The sequence below is a fragment of the Leptinotarsa decemlineata genome, unplaced genomic scaffold (genome assembly GCF_025532065.1).
Source record: "Leptinotarsa decemlineata unplaced genomic scaffold, Ldec_3_MD MMD2_tig00000035_RagTag_RagTag, whole genome shotgun sequence".
Lineage (NCBI taxonomy): Eukaryota > Metazoa > Arthropoda > Insecta > Coleoptera > Chrysomelidae > Leptinotarsa > Leptinotarsa decemlineata.
The window spans coordinates 13027429-13034281 of NW_027412540.1; positions in this window are offsets into that span (position 1 = coordinate 13027429).

A 6853-nucleotide genomic window follows, 5' to 3' on the forward strand; every position below is an offset into this window, starting at 1 on the left:
TTTTGTAACTATCGAATAATTTACTACAATTTCTGTGAAACATGAATAAAATGGTTTGTTGATAATTACAGTTACATGAATTAAAACGATTGTTGATAATTTTAATTCGGCGCTAGCGTCGAACGGATTCTTGCAGAAACTGAATTTTTAAATCTGGCAACATGATAGTTTAGTGATAGTAACACAATATTCCGTCCAACCGCAGCGCCGAATAAAAATTATCAACAATCAATTTAATTCATGTATCACCTAAAAGCAACAATCAAAACAATTCATTTTTACAAAATACCAATAAAAAGTAAAACGGCGTGGCACGCCGTTTTGCTTTTTATTAATATTCCTTTGAAATGATCTGAATTATTTTGTTTGTGGAATTTCAGTGATACATGACTTAAATTGATTGTTGATAATTTTTATTGGGCGCCACGGTTGAACGGCGTGTTGTCGTACTATAAATGAACAAGCATGTTGCCATATGTAACAATTGAAGTTCTTGATAAATCCGCTCGATACCAGCGCCGAATTAAAATTATCAACAATCGTTTTAAATTTATCTTTCAAATACAAGAAACTTTTTAAATCATCAAAAAATTTAATTTTTTATCAGAAATTAGCTTTTAAAAAGACTGATAAAATAAAATGATACTTGCTTGAGAATGTTTTGCACAAAAGTTGTAACCAAATTTTAAATTGAATGCAATAAAGTGAATGTTGCAAATATTGAACACTTTCAATAAAATTGAAATATAACAATCTTTATTATTCATTGAAAAATATTTAGTATGGAAAGTTAATTTGCTATATTTTCAGACAAACGAAAGTCTATTTTTATTACCAACAATGTTTCATGGAAAAACTTTGACAGTCATTCAAATATATTCATTGAAATTTTATTCCCAAACTTACTTTTAGAAAGTGAATTTAAAGTTTCATTGTAATTCAACAGTCATATAAATAACTAACATTTTATTGAAAGGTCAAAATTATATGCGGAATTGAAACGTTTGTTGAATTTACTCGAATAATACATTCCATTGATTGTTGAATTAAAATGTTGGTTTATTGCTGAGTTGAACTATATGTATATAGATTATTTTTCAGCATAATATATAATAAATTGGCGTTCCATTTTCCAATACTGTCAAACAATATTTTTCTTCGGAATCAATAAAAGCTTCAAGTTATTTCATTACTCTTTTTTATTCAAATAACAATTTTATTCATGTAACATTTTAAATCAAGTGTCATTTAAAATAGAACAAATTTTGCGAACAATTTTTTTTAATGTGTCGAACAAATGCATGAGTCAATTAAATTCAAACAAATAAATTGTTAGTTGAATAAATTGAGGAATGAATATTTGTGACAATAAAAAGTAAAACGGCGTTCCATAGACACCAGTAAATAATATTCGGATGCATTTGAATATTGAAACACAGAGAGTATGTTTCAATGTATATAGAAATCCGAATCCCAAGTTTGGTGTCGAGGGAAATAAACTATTACAAGCAACATCAGGTTTGAACGAAATTCCTTTCTCAGCTGTACGTAAAATAGTCAAAAACAAACCTTATGAACTCAAGACGCCATGTAATACAGGATTAGCAAAACCTGTAGATGTTCATTTAATGAAATCACTGAGAAAAAAAATACGACTGTTATAAAAGCAATGAGAATCCTACAACTGAAATCATAGAATTGGATAAAGAAATTAGGATTTCGATTCAAAATAATAAACTAACGTCAAGCAGTTATGGAAAGCAGAAGAATAGTGGAATTGCGTAACAAATACTTAGAACAAATAACTAAATATAGACAAGAACAAGGGCAAATTTTCTATTTGGACGAAACTTGGTATGACACTCACGACACAGTTACGAAAGGGTGGACTGATGGTTCGATAATGTGTACGCATAACATGCCTGCAAACAAAGGATCGCGACTAATCATTGTGCATTGCGGAGAAAGTAAAGGATGAGTTCCGAATTCTTTGAAGATATGTGGAAAAAAACTTGAGGACTGCAATGTGAACTATCATAAGAACATGGAAGCTAATATTTTCGAGGAATGGTTTCAGAAGACATTGATCCCAAATTTGGATGCGAATAGTTTAATAGTTCTTGACAACGCTTCCTATCATTCGCGACAGCTCATCAAAGTACCGAGTAAAAATTGGAGTACCTAAAGATGAAATACAAACATTTTTAATGGATAACAATTTGTATTTTGAAGATAACTATACCAAAAACCAACTACATGAAGTTTTACAGGCAAAACTATTTGAAAAAGTGTATGCCCTTGAGAGTATGGACACACCATACTGAGACTTCCCCCTATTTGTTAGGAATCACACGTTAAAATGTAAGACCTCGTAAGTCCTTAGCGCGCACAAGTTTCTCAACTTAACATATTTTTGTGTGTAATTTCACCTGAAATTAGAAATAATATCACATACACGGATCAAATACCCGGAAAAACCAGTTCAGCATATTCCTATCCGTGAAAACTTCAGATTTCATATATATATATATATATATATATATATATATATATATATATATATATATATATATATATATATATATATATATATATATATATATATATATATATATATATTTATATATATGTTTAATTTCGAGGCGAGGACGCGCTACAACTTCAGTTCAAGACCGATTTTTGGTCTTAACCGCAAGAAGACAACCGACAATCACAGTACCTGAGTTGGTTAACGTGTTGCAGCAGACGCACCAGGTAACCATTGGTCGTGATATTGTCAGAAATCGACTGCATGAAGCAGATCTCCACAACAGAAAGCCACTTAGATGTTCACTTTTGTCGAGAGGCAATCGCGGTAGAAGATTAGAGTGGTGTCAAGAACATCAAAACTGGGATGCAAATGATTGGGCCACAGTTTTGTTTACAAACGAATCCAGATTTGGATTTCATCCAGATTCTCGTCGAGTAAGACTGTGGAGACGACCTGGAAATAATGAACGTTTGAGACACGTCCAGGAAGTCCACACATACAGAGGTGGTACAGTAATGCTATGGGGCGGAATCATGATCGGCGGCAGAACCGACCTCGTTTTTCCAAATCGCTCCCTCACAGCTCGACAGTACCTCGACACCATTCTTCTACCTATCGTCCGTCCATTTGCTGGTGCTGTTGGTGAAAACGTCCACCTAATGCACGATAATGCTCGTCCACATGTCGCGCGTCTAGTGACTGACTGGCTCACCAACGAAGGAGTTGATGTATTGCCATGGCCAGCACAATCACCGGACCTGAATCCCATCGAGCATGTGTGGGACATGCTTCAACGAAGAATTACTCCGCATATGGGGAACATTCACACAACGTTTCAATTGAGAGAGCTTTTAATCGCTGAATGGGCAAATGTACCTCAACAAGACATAGACAATCTCATTTTGTCGATGCACGATAGATGTAGGGCCGTAATAAACCAGCGTGGAGGCCATACTTTGTACTGATTCCAATTTTTTTTGTATTATGATTTTTTTTCGGGGTGCCAAAGAAGAGCCATATTTTTTTTTAGTTTTGCTTATATGCGCACTCAGTATTTTTGACCATTTAATATATATATATATATATATATATATATATATATATATATATATATATATATATATATATATATAAAATCTAGAAAGGTTAATGCAGTCAAGCTGCTGGAAAATAATTCCATGAAAATCAAAAAATAAATAGATAAGTACTCTTTGATCATTCCCATATTGATTTCAATTTAAGAGCCACCGGTATACAGCTGTTTCAGCCTATTGGGCATCGTCAGTACCGGGCAGGCGGTCCTCGATTGAAGACAAAATGAGAAAAAACCAAGAAAGTACTTGATAAAAATAGCTGCGTAAACGCAAGCGAAACATAAGTGGAACCACCTATTGGTGTGACACCCAAGTCAACTTGCCAAGTTTTTATGTCAGTGTTGGTGGTTTGACCAATCAACCGACAACTGCGGTAGCAGAAATTTGGAAAGCTAACCTGAAATGCCATCGGAAAACGAATCCACATGTTTCTAGAAATGATATGAAATCTAGAAAGGTTAATGCAGTCAAGCTGCTGGAAAATAATTCCATGAAAATCAAAAAATAAATAGATAAGTACTCTTTGATCATTCCCATATTGATTTCAATTTAAGAGCCACCGGTATACAGCTGTTTCAGCCTATTGGGCATCGTCAGTACCGGGCAGGCGGTCCTCGATTGAAGACAAAATGAGAAAAAACCAAGAAAGTACTTGATAAAAATAGCTGCGTAAACGCAAGCGAAAACATAAGTGGAACCACCTATTGGTGTGACACCCAAGTCAACTTGCCAAGTTTTTATGTCAGTGTTGGTGGTTTGACCAATCAACCGACAACTGCGGTAGCAGAAATTTGGGAAGCTAACCTGAAATGCCATCGGAAAACGAATCCACATGTTTCTAGAAATGATATGAAATCTAGAAAGGTTAATGCAGTCAAGCTGCTGGAAAATAATTCCATGAAAATCAAAAAATAAATAGATAAGTACTCTTTGATCATTCCCATATTGATTTCAATTTAAGAGTCACCGGTATACAGCTGTTTCAGCCTATTGGGCATCGTCAGTACCGGGCAGGCGGTCCTCGATTGAAGACAAAATGAGAAAAAACCAAGAAAGTACTTGATAAAAATAGCTGCGTAAACGCAAGCGAAACATAAGTGGAACCACCTATTGGTGTGACACCCAAGTCAACTTGCCAAGTTTTTATGTCAGTGTTGGTGGTTTGACCAATCAACCGACAACTGCGGTAGCAGAAATTTGGGAAGCTAACCTGAAATGCCATCGGAAAACGAATCCACATGTTTCTAGAAATGATATGAAATCTAGAAAGGTTAATGCAGTCAAGCTGCTGGAAAATAATTCCATGAAAATCAAAAAATAAATAGATAAGTACTCTTTTATCATTCCCATATTGATTTCAATTTAAGAGCCACCGGTATACAGCTGTTTCAGCCTATTGGGCATCGTCAGTACCGGGCAGGCGGTCCTCGATTGAAGACACTTATGTTTCGCTTGCGTTTACGCAGCTATTTTTATCAAGTACTTTCTTGGTTTTTTCTCATTTTGTCTTCAATCGAGGACCGCCTGCCCGGTACTGACGATGCCCAATAGGCTGAAACAGCTGTATACCGGTGGCTCTTAAATTGAAATCAATATGGGAATGATCAAAGAGTACTTATCTATTTATTTATATATATATATATATATATATATATATATATATATATATATATATAATCTGAAATCATTATTGAATAACGAAATTAGTTAGTTCCCTAACTATATTATTGAAGGGGAGCTGTTGGAAGGTAGGTTGCACTATATCGTTTACTTGAACTATACCTCCGGGGATCCTACAATGCTGGATACTAGTATATCAGCAGCTTCTATGTTCCGCCTGATTTCATAAGCTTGAGCATAGCTCAGAAACTTTTCAGAAAATAGTCGTTGTTTAATAGACTCATTATATAACCCAGAAACAAACTGATCTAGTAGATTTTCTATTGAAAAATGTTTCAATGATAGTAAGTGGGTATACTTGAAGACTGGCTATAAATCGAATCATCTAAATGAACAATTCGTTCAGGCCAGTCTTTTCTTACCTACACAGTAGCTTCATCGATTAACACCTATCAGAAAACAACTACTTCACGGCTAATACCACGAAGCGCGTTGGATTTTATTCGACAGGATGCAGGATTCTTCACAGAAGAATCTGGAAGAATCTTGCACTGGCACCTGTTGGATATAATCCAACGCCTTTCGTGATATTAGCCGGGGGAGTAGTTGTTTTCTGAAAGGTGTCAGCCCATGAAGCTACTGTTTAGGTAAGAAAAGACTGACCTGAACGAATTGTTCATTTAGATAGTTGAAGAAATTTTTGAATTCACATGTTATGGCCATATTTTTGAGAGCCGACATATACTTTGCCACTGTTTCTCTTTTGTCTGAACGTTTCCGGCTCAAGATGATTGTGTAGATTTTTGACGAGAGTTTGTAAGAACTCTCTTCTGGGGCATCAAGGATACACAAATCCACCATGAATGCGTACGTATAATATTCCGAAGGACAGTGATTATGGTAAGTACCTTCAGTTCGTCGCGTACTCTATTTGCTGTGGAATATTGTTCCAAACGAACCATGTATGTTTTTCAGCTCGATAGAATTTGGAATCCATTCATTTTACCAACTGACATTTTGGTTTAGAAATAACTGCTCACGAACATGTTTTTCTCGTCAACAATTGTTAAGTTGTTAAAAAAAATATTTTTCAATGTTTTACTGAATAAAACATTCACTTCCAGTTCCATTTATTGGCTGCCTGTCGAAAATTGATAAAACCCCCAAAGGATACATAAAAAACCACCAGAAGTAACACATTACATTTTTAGGAATAGCTCATCAGTATCAGATGGTTAGGACAGACAACTGGTAATCGAATTCACCATAGAGTATAGTTTGTAGATTATCTGTTAGGTGTATGTGGGTTTCAGAATATTTTTTTTCGAAATATTCTAACAATAATCGTAAAGCGAAGATAAAACCCTTATAGGTAAGAACTTATTTTAATCATCATATTGTTGCGACCATGGCAAATCTATAGATCAAAGTCGATAGAGCAAATGAACTGCCACTGGCCACCTAAGAACGTGTGTGCGTGTCGTCACACGTAAATCTAGCATGAAAACAGGCGAACGAGAATGAAGGTCCTATGTAATGTAATTGGCTCAAAGACTCAAGGAGTGGGAGCCGGTATATACGGAGGCAGAACAAAGACGAGAATCGCACT